Below are 21,358 nucleotides of genomic sequence, written 5' to 3'. Positions count from 1 at the left end.
TTGTAAGTTTGATTTTAATTGGTATCTTGGTGAACGACTTGGTAGACTTGGTGTCTACTTTGGTTTAATTGTTCAATGAAATCTAATTAGTGGTAGCAACGTTGTTTGTGTACCTTGTTAGGGGCCTACCATTAACTTCAAATTACGTTTGACGTACCATTAAATATTAACGTTTGTTAGCGTGTTAACAGTCTATTGAATAATATAAAAGAATGTTGTTTGACTGGAATGATAGAAGATACATTTGCAACACTAACCATATATTTTTGCATGTTAAGTCTTTCAGGAGATTGTGTGATATACATTAACTTAAGAGTTCTTAAAATAAGTTTTTTTGCACTATTGAGGTGTGTTTTCTCTAATACTATGCATGTGCAGAACTGTTCTGTGTACCAGTTGAAGTTGTAAGCATGTGAATGCAAAACAATTTTTTTTTTTTTATTGTTATCTATACAAAATATAATGGACCGGTTCATAATTCCTTATAACTTTTAGGTCTAGTTTCGCAGATAGGGCTTGGATTAAGCCAGGATTAGGCTGTAGTTAAATTTAGAACATTGAAGTAGCTTTTGTAAACATGCATTTAGAAAGAAAAAAAACACATTACTGATGTGCATCTTGAGACAAAACCATGGCACTGACACCTTTTTTTTATAGTTGCCAGATGCTGTCCTGTTGAAAATTCTTCTTTACGTGATCCTGGAGGAGGGGTGATGCTACATTACTAAGTCCGTCTTTGGTTTGTTCCAAATTCAGAAGTCTGCTGTACTGTATACAGACTCCTTTCGAAAGAGGGCACAATCCAGCTGGCTTGACGGAGTATCTTCTTTTACATATTTGATTAGAGGTTTAAAAAGGTGCCATAACATTACATTTCTCAGTTGCCATGTCTGAATGTTTATCTTTTGTAATAATGCTGTTTTCATGCTCCTCATCTCAATATACAGGTGGAACAAAATGGAGAACAAGTCTAAGCCATGTCAGGAATTCAACAATGTACACCCTGTAGACACTGCGAAGAGGTTTACAACAACTGCTTACCAGGTTTGCAAATTATGCATGAAAATGTAACCACTGCTCTGTACATGACAAGATGCAATGGGAATAATCATTAATATGGCTGTGCATGCATGTCTACTGTTAATAAAGCAATTTAGGTATTAATGTCACCATTTTCTTATGAATAGTAAAATGCAGCAGCTAGAGTTCTTCCTAGAATCAGGAAGTATGACCGGATTAGCCCAGTTCTGTAAACCCTGTACTGGCTCCCTATCAAACATCGTATAGATATTAACATCTTCAATTTATATTAATCTGTTTCTTTCTTATTCGAAGGTCACTGCAGTCACGCGGATCGAGTACGTATCCAGACCAGATGGTGGATCGCACCTAGAAAGGACCTCTACATCCCTGAAAGACAGCGGAGACCAGGACAACTAGAGCCCCAGATACAGATCCCCTGTAAAGACCTTGTTTTTTCTCCATTTTGTCACCGGTGGAGTTTTGGTTCCTTGTCGCCTCTGGCTTGCTTCGTTGTGGTCACTTCATTTACAGCGATATCACTGACATGATTGCAAATGATTCCACAGATACTATTTAAACTGAACCAAGCTGAAGGATGACATCACTGAATTGAATGATAAACTGACTACAAACTGAGTTTACTAATGTCCTTCTGCATTATTGACTGACACACTATTTTCCTATTTAATACTGTAAAGTTGCTTTGCTTTGATCTGTATTATTAAAAGCACTATATAAATAAACGATGCTTGACTTGACCATGTTGCAAGAGGAAAATGAGGAGAGATGCACATCCACCCTGGGTTTTACAGTGATTTGTACAAGATGCTGGAGAAGTAACTCTGTATACCTCATCAGTTCTGATCTAAGAGTCTTGAAAATACCTCCGGATTGTTTGCTTACTGGATATATTTTATACGGTTTACATTGTAAAGCACTGACTTTGACAACTTACTAACCCAGTTACAAATTTAACAGCTACTTTATACTATATATATATATATATATATAGTTGTTTCTTGAAATACTACAAATATAACCGCAAATTATGATTTTAAATAAAGGTCTCTGAGACTTCTCTCTTTTCAGTCATTTGTGTATATAGCCTATAATAAATATACAACATACACCCAGTAAGTGCCACTCTCGTATATAAATTGTTTTATTTCACACAAACAATGATACATGCATAAACATTCAGCTGGAAATTAACGTTTAGCAAAATGATCTTATTTCTTTGTTTATATTTGATCAATATTTTAAATCAAATAATATACAATACTGACCTTTATACTTATTTAAAAAAGTATTAAACATAATCATAAGTGTATATAATTATTTATTTGTCTTGTTGCCGCCGGCAGCCTCCTCCAATTTCCGGGTATTAGCGACAGCTGCCATCCGGTTTTATTGGCAGCCACTTCCTGCTGCCAGTGACAGCCACTTCCTGCTGACAGCTGCCGATTTTTCGCTGAACCCCCTCTCGTTACCTGTATAAATGTTTGGTGTATAAAATAAATAGGCCTATGTAATATTGATCCTAAACAGTTTTTTTTAACACCATTTACATATTATTTTGTATTATAGTTTTTATTAAACTTTTTTTTTTTAGGTTTTTTTTTATTTCAGTAATTTTTGTTATTGCTTTCGTCAATTTTATTAGTTTTTTTAATATCTATATAGATTTTCGTTTTTTAATTTCAGTTTTGCAAATCTTAGTACTTTAGTCTAGTTCCTTGGGGCAGATCTACCTGGGTGGCATAGGCAAATGCCACCCTAAAAGAAAGCCTTGCCACCCCTACTGCCACCCCAGTTGGCAGCAACGAATTAAAGGTTATGGCCAATTTGAAAATTTACAAGCGCGAATCTTTAGTGATTCGTGATCCTGCTCCGAACTGACTCAAATGATTCGCGAACCCACATTGTACACCCGAACTGACTCAAATGATTCGCGAACTTGCTAGGAACTCCCGAACTGATTCAAATGATTCGTGATCCCACTACGAACTCCCGAACTGACTCAAATGATTCGCGATCCCGCTTCGGACTCCCGAACTGACTCAAATGATTCGCGAACCCGCTCCGAACTCTCGAATGGATTCAAATGATCCGCGAAGCCGCTCCGAGCTCTCGAACTGATTCAAACGATTCACGAACCCGCTCCGAACTCCCAAACTGACTCAAATGATTCGCGATCCCCATAACTGACTCAAATGATTCGCGATCCCGCTACGAACTCCCGAACTGATTCAAATGATTCGCGATCCCCAAACTGACTCAAATGATTCGCAAATCCGCTCCGAACTCCCGAACTGATTCAAATGATTTGCCATCCCCAAACTAATAACGTGCATATCACAACCCTTACAAAAATAAACCATGGATTTATCATATCAAAACTGCTTAATTTCCTTTTGCATGATTTCTGAATGCTTGAGACTATAAAATAAATTAGTCATAATAAAGTTATAGCCACAGGTAAATGTCGAGAGCTACAATTGTGATTTGTAAATAATACAATTTATTCATTTAGTTTTTTATTTGATTAAAGTCATTTTTTCACCCCTATAGTAGTTTTTTTTTCCATCATCATATTTGAGGAAGGGGGGCACAACAATAAATCCTGCTTATGGGAATCCTTAAAGTGTTGTTATACACGTCTCTGAGAATTTGTGCTCTACTACACACACACACACACACACTGAAGCATGCGTGGGGTTTTCAACTCTTCATTATATTGATGCATGATGTATGCTACACATGTGCACTATGAAAGGATTTCAACATTTCATTTGATAAAACTATCGTCATTCATTCGTATATACACAGACTGACAGAAAGGGCAATGTCTTGATGACAACCTGTCAAAATAAAATTTCGGTATAACTTGAAGAAATTCAAACAGAAATATAGTACTATTGCACAGTAGAGTATATGCTATACTTCAAGTATTACCATACTTGATATGCTATACTTCCTATTAGCCAATAATAATAGTTAATCAAAAAACAGAAACTCTGGTTACAACCCACCAAAATAAAAGTTTGGTCTGACTCAAAGAAATTATGTAAGAAATTGCTTTGTAAAATATACTTCAAAAAAACATTATTTTAAAGGAATATCAAACAAATTTTCATAGAAGTTTTAATTTAAGCTTGCCAAAACAATAACACCATATTTTTCAAAAACAATTTCTAAAAGTACATTTGTATGTGTGCCTATAATGCTTATTTATTTATTATGATTGTCAGCTAATAAAACCTATGCTTCAGGGACCATATTCATATAACATCTAAGGCTAAATGTAGTCTTGACTGGTTGAGTTAGATGATGACTAACACTAAACAGTAGAAAATCAGTTGAGTCTCCCCAGCTGGAAATGTCATTGGCTGTTAAAATCTTGTGTTTCTTATAATAAATTGACATATTGATAACACTGAACCTTTTATAATGCTCTTAATTACATGTTGATGCATACTGTATGCATTAGTGAGTGTGGGGGTGCTTATGGGGTATGGTCACTTATTCCTTATATGTTTGTGATGTTTGTTATAACTGTTTCAAATGCAAGACATTGATTGCATGAGATTAAGTTTGTAAATGATAGCCTGTGTCCTTTTGTAGTGTGCACATATATTATTTATCATCAAACTGTGATAACTGTGAGTAAATTCAATACATATACGTCTGCCATATGTTGCCACCCCTCAAAAATTCCTGCCCCCTTCTTGCCACCCCATCATTATTTTTCTAGATCCACCCCTGTTGGTAAGGCAACATTGCTAATTTATGCATACATTAAGTAAAAAAAAAATGTATCTAGTATTTTTATTTTAGTTTATTTCCTTTAACTCTCCTAAAGCAAAAGAAGTCGATTAAATATATTCTACAGTATTAGATATACTTTATAGACATTAGATATGTATTTTATTTTCATTATTATTTTATTAAATTCCTATTATTTATTTCCATTATAATTTTTTAGGATTGGTAACACATTAGGATTCTAATTACAGTAGCAAACCTGCACATATTGCTTCAGGATTTTATTAACACAACTTTCTAGCTCCATTTCCTTTATACCGATGTTACAAAGCATCTCCAAGGTGTGTCAGAAGCAGATGTTAATTCTTTGAGCGATGACAGGCTATCACATGAGGCATAAACTCAAACCAAAACACTTTGTTTTGCTGACTGGAGTTTTGAATGGATTTAATCGGGTCACAAGTCTGCGTAATTGCCGTCTCCTTCCTTTTTAAGAAGGCTCGTGTGGCGACTAAGAGATAAACTGCCGGTGTCCAATAAGGAAAGCCGCCGCATCTGAGGATGACAGCGGAGACTGTATCAGTGTCTTCACCTTGCCAGCAGGATTTCCACATCAGAATAGCGCCTCATTAACGCTGCCTCAGTCTGAAATGAGCTCCGTTATATCTGACAAAATGAGTCACTCCCAATCGCTAGAGAACAAACTGGAGCAGCAGAGTGTCCCGGCTCTCATCCGGTCTGAACCCTGATGTGCGGTCTGGGACTCAGAAGTTGTCAATTCATGAAAATCATCTGGAACTTCGGAGCCGACTGGTCAAGTTGAATCTACTCATCCTGGAAAATCCAACTTAAATTAGAAAATTGGGTTAAAATGGTTTTTGCAACGGTTTAAGTGATCAGCTATCTGGGCTGCTAGCTAGAAGACTGCTAGAAGGTTGCCTGCAAACAGCTGGTCTTTTGGCCTTTTGCTGTGGTGACAAAAACCAGCCGAAAGCAGTCCATGTGAGGTTTGCACAGTACAGACTTTGTTTTTGCTTTTAAAGGAACAGAAGCAGCTGTCAGAAAACCCCATCCTGGCATTTACTCTACATGTAAACATGTCAGAATTGTCAGATTTCAAAGTCTCTCTTAAATGGGTCCCATTATGCCAAAAGTCTTGATTTTGTGGGGGCGTACTAGAACAGGGTCTCATACTAGGTTCAAAAACACATTCTTTTTCACATATTTTCCATTATTACAACACCTCTCTCCCCAGTGTGGCATGTACTGGTCGAATAGTTCCTGCATCAAATGTAGGCCTGCCTTTTGAAATACAAAGTGTGGTGTGACTGGCAGCACTCAGGACCTGGTCGGGAAATGTCATGCCTCTTACCAAAGCCACCTGCTCCAAGCTTCAGTGTAAATACTGTGTCAAAATCAATTTAAACGCAATTTAAACCCAGATGATTGTAACCATGTAACCCCTACCCCGTTAACTTTCTTAGTGCTACATAAAATAAGGGACCAACCAGACCGATCTCACTCATGGGTCAAATGTATTAAACATAGTCACACAAAACTTCATTATTCAACCGGATAGAAATCAACATAAAACAGAACCGAGGATAGGATAAGAAATACAGTCCATCACATAAAGCACAGTCCTTGGTTTCTCATCAATTAGGACCATAAGCTTTTTTTAGTCTTTGTTGAATATGAATAGAGAAAAAAGTACTTTAAGTGGCAAGATGATCCACAGCAGAGTTCAATCGTCAGAGAGCTTTGTCCATGCTTGAAGTAAAACATTGACTTGCAAAAGGCAACAGTCAAGTAATAAATGGAAATCAACTCTTAGTTCCAATCTTCTCAGTTGTTTTTGCCCCCAAGTACTCCATATACATTTAGAACACAAACCCTCTGTAAACAAATTTCAAAACAAACAAATACCATAACCATGTGCTATGAACATGAATTGTTCAACCAAAATAAAAACAATGACAACTACTTACAGCTGAACTTAGAACTCTAAAGTTCCTCGACCAGGGTAAAAAGGCCACGACCACCACGAGGCAAGCCTCCCCTTGCAGGTAGAGAGAAGAACTAACTTCCTGCCATTTCTCCTTCTTTATTTCCTTAAATAGGCCAACTCATTCACCTCAAATAGAGTGCCCCCTAATGCTCAGGCGAGTAATAACAGTAAATACACTGGAGAAAATTACTGGTATATACAGGCCCTATCCCAAATGGCACACTCCGAACTTGTGGACTTCCTCAGAGTCCACACTTTGGTGACGTCATGTAGTGCAGACCTATAGGGCCCTGGGCGCGAGTCCACGAGGGTGCATTGAGAGGTCACGCCGAAAATAACGGTCTGGTTGTTTTTTGACAGGACCTGCAGGTTTCGGGGAATATGCTGCCTATTGTTGTTGTTGTTTTTACCATTGTGTTTGTGAGATGGCTTGCCATGCACGGAAATCATTTTGCGTATTATTCAATGTGCTATTATTATGTTTGAGATATCAACCACTGGTCGATGACCATAATGTTTGTATAAACTGTAGGTAACAACTGGTAAAATGTACACCTAGGTCATAAAAAGCGTAATGATAACTACACTTAAATATTTTCTTCTCAGCCATGTCCTCAATTGCTCTTGATCGAAATCTCCTCCCATCCGTTGTCGCAAGGATTCCTGGGTAGTTAAAGTATGCGGAGTATGTATCTTCGAGGAAGACTGCTTCAAGGGTACAAAGGGGGCGCTGCTGAGCACACTTCAGAGAGTTAAAATGCTGAATGGGATGGCCAACGGACTTGTAGACTCGGCGAGCACGCACAATTTAAATCCACGAGACCGGGCCATATTAGTAACAGGAGGACTGTTACAACCACTCTAAGTGAATCTGTCTTGGGAAAGCTATAGCATTTCTCTGACATAGTGATAACACTCATTGCCTTCTTTAGTGCAGCTCAATCAATTCAAATCCCGGAAAATGTGCGTTGTAGTCCAAACTAATTTCTGATTCTCCCCCCCCCCCCCCTATATATATACACACACACACACAAACACACACAGACACACACACACATTTTCAGTGGGTATAGAAAAGAATGTCACCCCTTTTGTTGCTTTCAGCATGAAATGAAGACACTGTTTTTGTTTTATCCAGCTGTATTTACTAAGTACAACTTATAACATCCAAGTGAAAGATAGAACACAAACATATCAGAAAACAGAATCACTGACTTGGAATAGGGATCACCTCCTTGTGTCAGTATTTTGCTGAACCACCTTTTGCTTTAATTTACAGCCTTTAGAATGCCTACTAGCAACTAACACAGCACGACAACTTGCTGACCTCCAGAGATTTAACTGCCTTTAGTGTGAACGCACCTTTAAAGGGACTAAAGCGGTCCGAGGCCCTGCTGGACTGAGCAGGGCTCAGCAGGTCTGAGGATGCCTTCATCATCACATGGTCTTCCTCTCACAGACACCTCTGAAATACAAGAATCACTGGGACGGTTCAATCAAGCAGTCACTTTCTCTGAAGTGTGACTTTATACATACTGTATATGCTTACTACTGTATGAAACTTATATAGTAAAAATTGCTTGCCTTGCCTGTAACATTTGTGTTGCTTTTTTTCAGTTAGTGAGAAATCCATCTGGAATTACATTGGTCTGGCCATACTAATGACAATTATCAATAATTAGAGCTTTTAGTGCATAAGCCACTTCTGTCATTCATCAGTAATGAAGAAAGGCCATGATAGCCTTGCTGTGTTGATAGCTGAGTGTTCACTCAGTGAGACATGACTGCCCTCTACTGACCACACTCAGAGTGAACTGAGTTTCTCTATGTACACTGCTGTTCAAAAGTTTGGGAATAGTAAAATTTGTAATGTTTTTTTTTTATTATTTTTATTTTTTAAAGAAGTCATATCTGCTCATCATGGCTGCGTTTATTTGATCAGAAATGCATAAAAAACGGAAATATTGTGAATTATTATTGCAATTTAATTTTCTATTTTTCTATTATAATATACTTTAAAATCTAATTTATTTCTGTGAGGCAAAGCTGAATTTCAGCATCATTACTCCAGTCTTCAGTGTCACATGATCCTTCAGAAATCATTTAAATATGCTGATTTATTATCAATATTGAAAACAGTTGTGCTACTTAATATTTGTTTTAACTTGTGATACTTTTCAGTATTCTTATGTGAATAAAAAGTTTAAAAGAACAGCATTTATTTAAAATCATTCAGACGTTTGGGGTTAGTATAATGAAGATAATAAAGACTTATATTATTAGAAAAGATTTATATTTTAAATAAACATAATTTTTATAAACGTTATTTTTATTATTATTTTACTGTTATTTTATTTTTATTTTATTAATCAAATAATCCTGAAAAAAGTATCACAGGTTCCAAAAAAAAACTAAAAATAATAAAAACAGCACAACTGTTTCCAACACTGGTGATAAATCAGAATGATTTTTGAAGGATCATATGACACTAATACTGTAGTAGAAAAATCAGCTTTGCATGACAGAAATAAATTATATTTTAAAATATATATTTAAATAGAAAACCATTATTTTAAACGGCAATAATATTTTACAATACTGTTGTTGTTTTTTCTGTATTTTTGGTCAAATATATGCAGCCATGATGAGCAGAAGAGACTTCTATGAAACATAAAAAATCTGACAGATCCCAAACTTTTGAACAGCAGTGTATATTTAGTGGCTTTATGCACAGTTGGCATTAAGTTTTAAATACAGCTGTTATCCAGTTCCTTTGTGCAATTTTTCTGAAATAGATTGACAAGGTTAGGCTCAGGCTGGTTTAAAAAACTCCAGTACCTAGTTTATAACAAATATTGTCATTGCATTGGATAGTCCTTTAACCACCTAAACATTTAAGAATGGTGTGTTTTTAATATCTGTTTTGTTCAACCAATATCAGATGTTCAGGACTGGTTTTGCTAATTTATTTGGTAAATTATACATTTCATTATTCACTGTCTTTTGTTCAGTTCAGACACATCTAAATTTAACATATGAACAAGTTAATACAGCAATAAAAAGTTTGTATTAGGCCAGCGGTCATATCCATTTGAATCATGGTAAATAGTGAGCTGAATCATTTGTTTGTCATAACCTTGTCTAGCCTTTTTGTTGAGCAGTCTGTCTGGGCAGCTCTAGTGGTCATACAGGACATAATTTACCATGCAAATTCAGATGGACTCTTATCAAGCACAGAATGTATGTGTGTGTGTGTGTGTCAAAGAGAGAGAAACATTCAGACAGACTCATGTGTTAGTTCTTACAAAAGAAACAGACTCCATTCAGCCTGCACTAATCCAGATGGGAAGTCAAAGAGCAGAAAGTCCATGGAACCTAAGTCATTTCATCACTTTTTTATTCATTTAGATAGTTTTCTGTAACGCTTAAGGAGTGGGGAAGGAGAGAGAGAGAGAGAGGGAGAGAGAACGGAAGGGAAAATGACCAACATTGGTGAGACTTCCTCTCTCCACCTGCCTGCTGTTATCTGTTTAATTCATCCTTCTATCTGGGCTGTCTTTACCCTCGCTAAATTCCCCTTTGACACGCATGCCTTCCTGCGCATAATCCAGACCTACCGGGCAGAATTAGCACCGGAGGAATTGATAGAATGACGAAACGGAGAGAATAAAATGTCAGAGCGAACGGACTGATTTGACTCCGAGTCAAATTGTCAGGCTCGATATGGGCCAGGTTTTGGGGGAAGTGCTGACAGATGAAAAGTTGTCAGACAAGAACGGTTTGAAGAGAAAGGGGTAAACTGACATGGTAAAGAATATTTAAAAAGATGAGCTCAAACTCTCAGTCTTAAACTTGGAGTATTTCAGAACAATCAGTGGTTTTGGACAATTTTTCATAGTTATTGGTCATTAGTGGTGCATCACTATTACTAATCACTAATACCAACAATTTGAACAAACCTCTTATGTAAGTATTGAAAGCACACAACTTATAAATGCAGTGTCCTAACGAAACATTTAGGAATCAAATTAATTTTAGTTGTAATTTAATATGACCAAACAGTAAGAAAACAGAGTGATACAAGTAAATGACTCGTGGCAGGGGCGTAGCCACCTTTTAGAAGTGAGGGGGACAAATATATATATATATATATATATATATATATATATATATATATATATATATATATATATATATATATATATATATATATATAAAACATTTCTGTAATCTATATAGCCTACCAATCAACAGTGTAAGATATTTTGTTTTTAAACAAGTCTCTTCTGCTCACCAAGCTTGCATTTATTTGATCCAGAGTACAGCAAGAACAGAAATATTGTGAAATATTTTTATATTTAAAATAACTTTTTTCCCTATTTGAATATATTTTAAAATGTAATTTATTCGTGTGTTCAAAGTTGTATTTTCAGCCTTTTTACTCCAGTCTTCAGTGTCACATCCTTCAGAAATCATAATATGCTGATTTGCTGATTATCAATATTTAAAACAATTTTTTTTTTAACTTTTTTTTTTTTTGTATTCTTTGATAAATATAAGGATCCAAAGTTCAGCATTTCTGTGAAATAAAAAGCTTTTGCAACATAATACCCTATATCATTCAAAAGCTTAGAGTCAATATATAATTTTTGTTTTTTGTGACACTGTGTGTGCACTTTGGATGGGTTAAATGCAGAGCACGAATTCTGAGTATGGGTCACAATACTTGGCTGTATGTCACATCACTTCACTTTGAATTGATCAAAAGTGATGATAAAGTAATAATTTTTCAAAAGACTTCTATTTCAAATTAAATGCTGTTCTTCTGAACTTTCTGTTGATCAAAGAAACCTGAAAAAAATCTACTCTGCTGGTTTCAACATTATCATAATGTGTTTTTTTTTCTTTTTCTTTTTTTTTGAGAAGCAAATCAGAATATCAGAATTATTTCTGAAGGATCGTGTGACTGGAGTAATGATGCTTAAAATTCAGCTTTGAAATCTCAATAAATTACATTTTGAAATATATCCAAATAGAAAACAGTTAATTTAAATAGTTTAGTAAAAATATTTCACAATTTTTCTGTTTTGCTTTACTTTGGATCAAATAAATGCAGGCTTGGTGAACAGAAGAGACTTATTTAAAAAATATTAACAAGCTTACTGGTCAAAAACCTTTGACTGGTAGTGGATAGTATAGGCAACTTTAATTTTTCTCAAATTTCTAGCTTTTAAATGGCTTAGAAATATATAACTGCTGGACAATAACAAATAATAATGATTTGTTTATATGCTACAAAAAATTTTTTTTATCACATAATAAGGCAGAATAGTTTCTATTCTGTAATAAATGCTATATCAATTGGTACTGCATTGTTCATCCTTTATTTATCACCTGCAGGAGATTACTTGAAAAACCATATATTGTTGCAATCGTATGTTTAATGTCTTCGTGTTTGCAAAAGTTTCTCATACAGCGATAGCTGGACGCTTTTGCCCATATTAGGATCTCCCTGAAATGAATTTCTGCGCGAGAGCGCCCTCTGGCTTCGAGTATGAATGAAACACACACTACAGGAGTGTTTTCGCTCTGTGATGTCCATCTCGCTGTATTCTGGGTCATATGCAGACTATCCCGTCTCTTTGAGTTTAAATCTATGTTTATTCACACCAGCTCTTGAAAACCTCTTTGAGAAAAACTTGACCGAAAAAGTGCGGGGGACGAATTTCCATGATATTAAAAAAATTAAAAGTGGGGGGGGGGGGGGGGGGCACGTCCCCCGAGTCCCCCGCATAATCTACGCCCCTGACTCGTGGTTTAGTCTGGAATTCAATAATGTGAACTCAGTAATGGTTCTGAATGATTCACTGAGTGAGTCTGATTCAAACTGCTAACTCGAGAGCAAGTAGCCTACTAGGTTGAATTTTTGTGTAATACTGATTTGAATACAGGCAAGTTAAATGACTTTTGAAAATGGTGTTCAAAATTAAAATGTTATTATCATTATTAAAGCAGCTGAAAAACCAACACTATGTAAATTTTGGCGCTGTAAGCGGTTAATAAACAGAGCTGCACGCATCCCGCGGAAGAACATTCTACCGGAGCTACTTCTCCAAGTTTATGTCTATGGCGAATTACTCCGCAACGACCAGAACAGGCTAGAATAATCGCAAAATAATCACTTATTATAATATGTACCGAAGTGATTTGGAATAAGACAAAAAGGCGGTTTGGTAGATGACTTTATGATGTACTCGATCATTATATACATTTAGCAATTATTTGCAATATATACTTATTAAACCACAAGTTTAATGTAGGCTATGTATAATTTGACTTTATATATGATATGTATTATTTGTGTTTTTTAAATTTATTTATGAAAACCTTCCCATAACTTGCATTTTTAAAATCACACTTTATTTTTTTTTTTTTAATTTTTTTTTTTTTTTAAGTTTTATGGTAGGCCTATTTTGTAGTTTTAGTTGTAGTCTGTAAAAACTGTGTAGTCCGTGTAGTTTTTTTTTTTTTTGTTTTTTTTTTTGTTTTTTTTTTTTGAGCAGAGTCATTCTATTATTTTTCTAAGCAATTAGACTAACTAGATTTATGGCTGCTGGATGATAAAATACATTTAAAAAAAAAAAAAACATCATTTAGACAGAAACACAGATTTTGACTTGGAGCGGACAACAAGCCCAATAATACCTTAGCAACTCCCTAGCAGCCTTCCAGCAAGCTCCAACAGAAGTGTTTTATCATGTGTGTGTTGGTGTGAAAGAAGTGTTCTAAACGTGTCTAAATATTCTTCACTGTGTTTCTGTGTCACTGATTCATTCTTCATAAATGAGCTGTCACTGTGAAGCATTAGACAGAGCAGTCAGGAGTCGTCTAGTCCTTCATGCATAGGTAATGATCGCTCAATTAATGCACTTCATCACAGCAGACACCTGTCACTAATTCTGCTGCGCCTCTGGCTCCAGTGCTCTGGCCTTCAACATCTCCTCATTGTGACCCTTCGAATTAGTTTGAATAAATGGTCTTTTTGGAATGGGATATATGAACTGCAATTCTCAGGAAAATCAAGATTTTCCATGATATGAGCCCTTTGAAATCTTATGTTTGTATATTTTTACAGGTACTCTCACCTTGTCCCGTCCTGTCACTGCAGATGATGCAGTTCTCTGCAGCTGCAGGTTTCAGTCATCTGCTCATTATTCTGGGTGTGTTGAAGCCAGTCTTTCAGGGAAGTGACATCTTGGAGGAACTCCTGCAGTGACAGGTCAGCCCACAAACTCCATCTGAGCATGCTCATAGTTCATCCGCTGGTTCAGCAGATTTTATTTGTTTCATAATCGTGTCTTGTAAGCAGATCAGTCTTGTAAGTTTAAATATCCTATTCAGAGTTATGGTGTCACTGCTGCTAGTTTTTTAAAAACTAATTTCCAACAGGGACTGTACATACTAAAAATGGATTGAACAAGTTTCAAGTTTGTTTGTTAAACCTATAAAACGCGATTAATTAAAACTTGGTTAAATGGTAAGTCTTAAAAAAAGAAGAAAAAAAAGAAAAAACTATCTGTCCATAGATTAATTATGTTGCTAAGTAAATGGACCAAGTCTCACTAGTAACAAGTTGCTTATATGCATGCATATTACTAGCATATTGGCTGTTTTTTTTAGTACTTATAAAGCACATATTCTGCTTGACCATATACTACATCCCTACTCAATATCAAAACTTAACAGCAGTAATTAGGAGTTTTTTGAGGCAAAAGTCATAGTAAATAGCTAGTTAATAGTGATAGCTAGACTTTAAAATAAAGTGAGACCATTATGGTTTATTTCATGATAATCTCATTTGAAACTCTGAAATAACTACATTTAAGTTTAATAATTTAACATAAAACAACTTCAAATAATAATAAAAAAAAATAATAAAAGCATTTACCTGTTTAAAGATTAAGATAATTAATTGTAATTAATTTAATGATCTTTGAAGTTCTAAAATAATTTAACTTACATAGGCCTAGGTGTCAATAAAATAAAACAAGTATTTGAGATTAATTTAATTATTCACCCCCCTCAAAGTTCTAAAATAAGTTTTTTTAACCTGTTAAATCTTTTTTTTTTTTTTTGGATTTACTTATAAAGAGATATTACAATAAAAAAATAAAAATAAAAATAGCTGTCAAAATATTAAAATAATTTCTGGAATAACTACATTTGGGTTTACTTGTTATAAATATAAAAATAAATGTTAACTTAAAATAAAAAAATGTATGTTAGCTATCATATAATTTAAATAATTAAAAACATTTAAGTGCACTTTCCGTCTTCACCATTGTATTCCAAATCTTTTTTAAACAAAACAAAGAAAGTTGTCAGTTTGTGTGAATGACACATCCAGACACTTGGACTGTACAAAGACATCTCATTAATATCAGTAAAAATTACATTGTCTTTCACCTTCACACCACCATCTTACTATTTATTTATTTATTCATTTATTTATGTATTATGTTAGGAAATGCTGGTCTCACATCATGGCCACTTGGTGGTGCTGTGGCATAAATTGAAAATAAATAGTTACAGTTGTCTCAACCTGCAGGCCAGGGTTTCTGGTGAACAAGAGAAGCAGTTTAATGATCAGTTGTCTAAAAAGAACAACTTTCCCAGATTGTGTGAATGTGAGAGGCTGCAGACAGACTGACGTGGAGGCTTTTTGAAACACCTTCAGACAGGGTTTCTCAGGTCACGATGCAAAACAGCCGCGTGCAGTCAAGGTACAAGGCTGCTCTCTTCGCTCCAGTTCCACCCAATTTCATGCACGTTAACATGCGGCCACGAATATGCAAAACATGTATTAGAATTTTGAATGGCCCCTCTTCCCCTCAAAAAGCTACAGATTCCCATTTACGACATGAATCGAAGGTTGACCCGAGGAACGGAAGAGGTGATTTAGAGGAATGTTTCGCCTTTATAAGGAGGTTGAAATAATTAATGCACAACAGGAAAGTGCTGATGACTAGGTGTAATTTATTTATTTTTTATTTCATACATGCCCATCCGTCCTCTTTATCTGCATGAAAACAGACACAGTGTTTCAAGACCTCTGTCTCATTTGTCTGAGAAAGATTAGAAGCATAAAACGAAAGCAATATGTTTCTTTCTAACGGTAGATTTCAACAAAACAAAATAAAATAAAAGAGCTTAAAATACTTGGGTGTTTGCTAGAGTCAAAAACAACTTTGCGTGTGTTATTGGTGTAAATGCAGTAGGCTGCTTGAAGCAAAACGCATCCATGGCATGCATCTGTTTTAGTCTACAGTTATTAGAAATGTATCAATGGACTTCAGGTTATGGCTGCAATCATACACACATGTTAACTATATATGTGCTGCATTTGGAAACTGCAATGCAAAGAGCATTGGTGTATTGGAGAGCTGTTTGCATGCAAGTCAGTCCTCAGTCCACTGATAAACTGCTTTTTATAAAAACAAACAAACAAATAAATAAATGTTGTTTAATAAGAGAGGTCACTATGCATTAGTATCTGCCAACAGTTTCTGACTTGAAATTTCTGAGAGTCTTTAATCTCAGTAATTGAACTCATCAAACTGCACTTTAATTTAATACATGCACACTTATTGTTTATACCTACTAAAAGAAAAGCATACATGAATGATTAAAGCACAACAAGACTACATTTATTTGATCAAAAATACAGTAACAATAAACGCTTTTTTGTATGTGATGCAAAGCTCTTGAATGGTAATGTATAACCTACTGACTTTTTTATTCTTTTTTTTTACTTTTGTCTTATTTATAATATACTGTACAGAATGGTCTTTAAAATTACACCTATTTGCTTTGACTAAACTAAATTAAATGAAGCTGTGAAGTGAAACATTTTTAAAAGCACTAATATTCTATCTCTTAAAGGAACACTCCACCGTTTTTTGAAATAGGGCTTATTCACATTATTTCCTACATTTAGATAGGTGGGCAAATGCATTTTTGTGTCAGTGCATGCATTGTTTTAGTTTGACTGGGTCGGCGTTAGCTTAGCTTAGCACAATGAATGGAATCCTTTGTTGCCAGCTAGCATGGCCTGAGTAAAAGTGATCAAAAAAATAAAAAACCCCCCACCTAATTACTTCTTGTGGCCTGCGTATTCACAACGAGTACAAATAGCGATCCAGATTAACACTAGGCGATTTCCTAGGAAGATATTGACTTGGGACTATATTATGGGGAAGCACAGGCGAAGCACTGCTGCTTAGGCGAAGCACTGCTACTTCGGCGCAGAGATATCACGCAACACATGAAATCCCACGACTTCCGTCAACATACCGGCGTGAATAGTAGCTGTCTGGCTATTTTCCTTACAGTACACGAATGGCGATGAACATGGCTGATTTTGAGAGAGACGAAGAGGGTGACTTCTCAGACAGTCAAGAACCAGAACCATACCTATTTGAACCAGAGTTTACAGAAAGCGAGCTGCGTGCTTTTGGAAATAGAACGACAGTAGGAGACTGCGGTCAGGCCAGCCGCACTTCAGAAAAACACCGTCAAGCCAGCCGCGAGTGAAATTTATATGCGCGTGTATTAGTTGCGATCGCTCAACAGCCTGAGGACGTGAGGATGAGAGCCAACATGAACTGGTGGTGTGAATGTGGGGGAATATGCCAATCTATGCCGATGGAAATAGTGTCTGTGCTGTAGAGAGTGGGACATGTTTTTGCCATTGATGACCAGGCTCAACACGTCAGATCAAGATGAGCGTGCCCGAAGTTGTGTCACATCTACAGAGGATTTCACGGCGCTGATCCATTCTGCAGTAACGTTACTCGATTTTTTTTCCTGTGTGACAAAGTGAACTGGAAAAAATGCCCCACGCCGAATGGACCAAATGGACAGCTGTCCACAGAGTAAGTGATTATTTTAATCATGACGCATGTATAGATCGACCCATATTATACCTGTATTCACATAGAGTTGATGTTTTCATGTGTTGCGTGATATCTCTGCGCCGAAGTAGCAGTGCTTTCTTCTGTGCTTCCCCATAATATAGTCCCAAGTCAGTATCTGCCTAGGAAATCGCCTAGTGTTAATCTGGATCGCTATTTGTACTCGTTGTGAATACGCAGGCCACAAGAAGTAATTAGGTGGGTTTTTTTTTTTTTTTTTGATCACTTTTACTCAGGCCATGCTAGCTGGCAACAAAGGATTCCATTCATTGTGCTAAGCTAAGCTAACGCCGACCCAGTCAAACTAAAACAATGCATGCACTGACACAAAAATGCATTTGCCCACCTATCTAAATGTAGGAAATAATGTGAATAAGCCCTATTTCAAAAAACGGTGGAGTGTTCCTTTAACTAATTTGGTTGCATGCATAATTGAAAAAAATGCAAAATGCAGAATAGTATATCATGCTGCAGACCATGTCAACATCACGTCATTTATTTCAAGTATTTCAGGCCTGATATTGGTATCGCTCATATTGATTGGCCAATGCATGTTCAAACTACAAATCACATGATTTAAAGAAATAAAGGAAAAGGTGCTGGCATTGGATTCACTTAGGACTTCTTTACACAAGAACACAGACAATCAAGTAGCAATTAGCGGCTACATAGTGCTTTCATGTTTAACTTAGAGGAATCGCAGCTCTTGAAATTCCTGTCGACATTTAATTTGACCGCTCTGTCTCTCAGAATGATGGATTGTTCTTTAAGAGAGTATCTGCTCCCCTTAATGCTGTTGACTCAAGTGTGGACTTGACACTTTCAAGTGTGTCTGTCTGAGGTCACTGAGTGTTTTACATCTGCGTGTATATTACAATGACCAAAGAGTGAAAATTAAACACTGGAACAACTAACGTCTTTTGAGCCATCTTGACTGTTGTCGTGGCTCTATATATGTCCATGTAAATACATTTGTCTCAGCTATTAAGTGAAGAAGAAATCAATATAGAAATAAATGCTTATTTAGATTTCCCCCCCTTGTGATTCTCCTGTCAGAAATATCTGCTGTGAAACCCTGCCCATTCTTTCTCAACGAGAGCGCATCTCTAGTGAGGTAAGACTTTACTATAGGACACCTGTGTGAATAAATATTTACTGCAGTAATTTTTTAGTTTGTAATATAATGCCATAAAAACTGAATATGTGTGTGATTTAAGTGTTCCAATACTTCTTAATACCACTCCATATAATATGCATTGCAAAGGCATTGCACAGGGTTATTATAGTTATTTAAATCTATTACTATTAATTACATTTGTTACTGTACTTGAAATAAGCTTTCGATAACATTTTATTATGCTTTAATTAATATTAATGTACTAAAATAACTAAAACTGAAAGAAAAAAGAAAAACTATATAGACAAAAAAGACAAAAACTAATAAATATGTTAATTTTATTTAAAAATAAAATGTTAATTAAATATACAAGAAAAAATAAAAATAAATAAAAAAAATAAAAATGACAAAAACTGAGATGTAAAACTAATGAAAATTAGTTAAAACAGGAAATATAAAAATAAAAATTGCACTGCAACAATAACGTACACATGGTGCACTAACAATGAAACACGCATATTATGACTTAAGGAAATGTATAGGAATTAAGTAGAGATGACGAGAGCACAAGTGCGGACAGAGAGAAACCGAGTACACTTGGATGCTTTCACTTTCGATTTCACGATTTTGGTGTCATGTTTTACAAGAAAATATTTTATCTGTTGCTCTTACATCTATACACCTTTCACTTTTTAAGACTAAAACAAATGCTTGAAAGACGGATTCATTATTATTCTTAATGAAAAGCACAACATCAGTAAAACAATACAATGATAAACTAGCATAAGTAACGTTTATTGACATAAACCTACTTGTTCACCTTCTCTGGTCTATCAAGTGGCCTTTTAATTTACTTTTACAATTTGCTTGAAAACCAAATCCTCCGTCCCCCATTGTTTCCTTTTAATTTTTGCCACTGGCACTGAAGCGCCTCTCTCACTCTGTTCAGGTGTCAGTTGCATAAAAATAAAAGCTATGTTAAGACTGTGACTTAACAGATCTAGTTTTGGCCAACTACAGTAGCAGTTAGCCAAGGGATGAAAAAGGGAGCGACCAAATGCAACCAACTGATAATTTAGTGTGAAGTATGAATTGACTTCATTTACGCTGCTGTTTGAATGTCCTTGACTTTCTCAGAGAGATCTCCAAATATAAGCCTCTCTAGCAAGACATCTGTGCATGTAATCACTGGGGAATCTTTTGATGATCAGCTTCCTTCAGATCTCAACCAAGTGAGTGCCTTTCACAGTCCCACTTTCTGCCTTCACTTCTGAACTTTAGTTAGTTATAATCCGAGGCAAATCCTTTGCTGAAGGTCTCATTAACGGTCATCTCTCTACGTCAGGTGGTTGCTGAACTTCAGACGAAGTTTTTGGAGCGCTCTTATCCTAATGCCAATCACATTCAGATTCGTTCGTTGAAAGAACGAGACGCTGCGTCGAGCCCTTTGGGGAACGTCCCTGACGAGACAGACTATGAATATCGTGTGCAATCTTTCCAATGGAAGGGTGTGACGGCACGGGCGGGGTGACGTAGCGACCAGGAAGCTATAAAGGCACCTGCCACGCAGCTGGCTTCAGCTTCGAGTAGGGAAGCAAGCGCTGGCAGGGATGCCGGGAGTATGGCTCTGCGACACAGCATCTCGTTCCTTCAAGGAACCTGGGTTACATTCGTAACCTTGAGACGTTCCTTCTCAGGAACTCGAGCTGCGTCGAGTACTTTGGGGAACGATGTGCCCACGCTGCCAGACTTCCAAATCCCTGCCTAGTGTGTATCCGAAGAGCACAGCTAAGATGAGAGAACAGAAGAGCCCGGAATGGCTCGCATATCAAGGTCATACAATCTGGCAAATGTAGAGGGCGTGGATCATCCTGCAGCGTTGTAGATGTCCAAGAGGGACACACCTGCTAGAGAGGCCTTAGAGGCAGCCATACCCCGAGTGGAGTGAGCCTTGGCTCCCAAAGGAAGGGGAAGACCAGAGGACTCATAGAATACGTTGATAGCCTTGACTATCCAACGACTAAGGGTCTGCTTAGAGGCAGGGGAACCCTTTTTAGGAGGAACGTAGCAAACAAGCAATTTGGTCAGATTTTCTCCACAGGGCAACTCTGTGGACGTAGTGCACTGGACACATACAATTTAGCTTCTCCTGGCCTGGCTCCCGAAAGGGAGGAGGGCAGAATGCCTGCAGTACTATAGGCTGTGGCATATCACAGGGAACTTTAGGAACATAACCCACTCGAGGGTATAAGAATACTTTGGCCATACCAGGGGCAAAGTCTAAGTAGTTAGGGGCCACCAAGGGGGCCTGAAGATCTCCAACTCTCTTTAGAGAAGTAATAGCCATTAATAGGGCAGTCTTAAGGGTCAGATGTCTATCTGATATATCTTGTATTAAGCTTTAAAGAGAACCTCTAACACCACAACCAAATCCCACAGGGGAATACGGGACCATACTGGAGGAATCAGCCT

At 36.5% G+C, this 21,358-nt stretch overlaps 1 long non-coding RNA gene across 1 annotated transcript; it reads right to left on the bottom strand.

The window, feature by feature from the left end:
- Nucleotides 1–6,306: 6,306 nt before the first annotated feature.
- LOC113059656 (uncharacterized) lies at nucleotides 6,307–6,865 on the bottom strand. Its single transcript, XR_003278119.1, has 2 exons — nucleotides 6,777–6,865; nucleotides 6,307–6,684 (listed from the first exon to the last, which is right to left on the bottom strand). It is a non-coding gene; the product is annotated as an uncharacterized LOC113059656 (long non-coding RNA).
- Nucleotides 6,866–21,358: the final 14,493 nt, after the last annotated feature.

This window comes from Carassius auratus, chromosome 41 (genome assembly GCF_003368295.1).
Source record: "Carassius auratus strain Wakin chromosome 41, ASM336829v1, whole genome shotgun sequence".
Taxonomy (NCBI): Eukaryota; Metazoa; Chordata; class Actinopteri; order Cypriniformes; family Cyprinidae; genus Carassius; species Carassius auratus.
The sequence above is the reverse complement of the archived record's forward strand: the minus strand, read 5'-3'. Positions and strand labels throughout refer to the sequence as shown.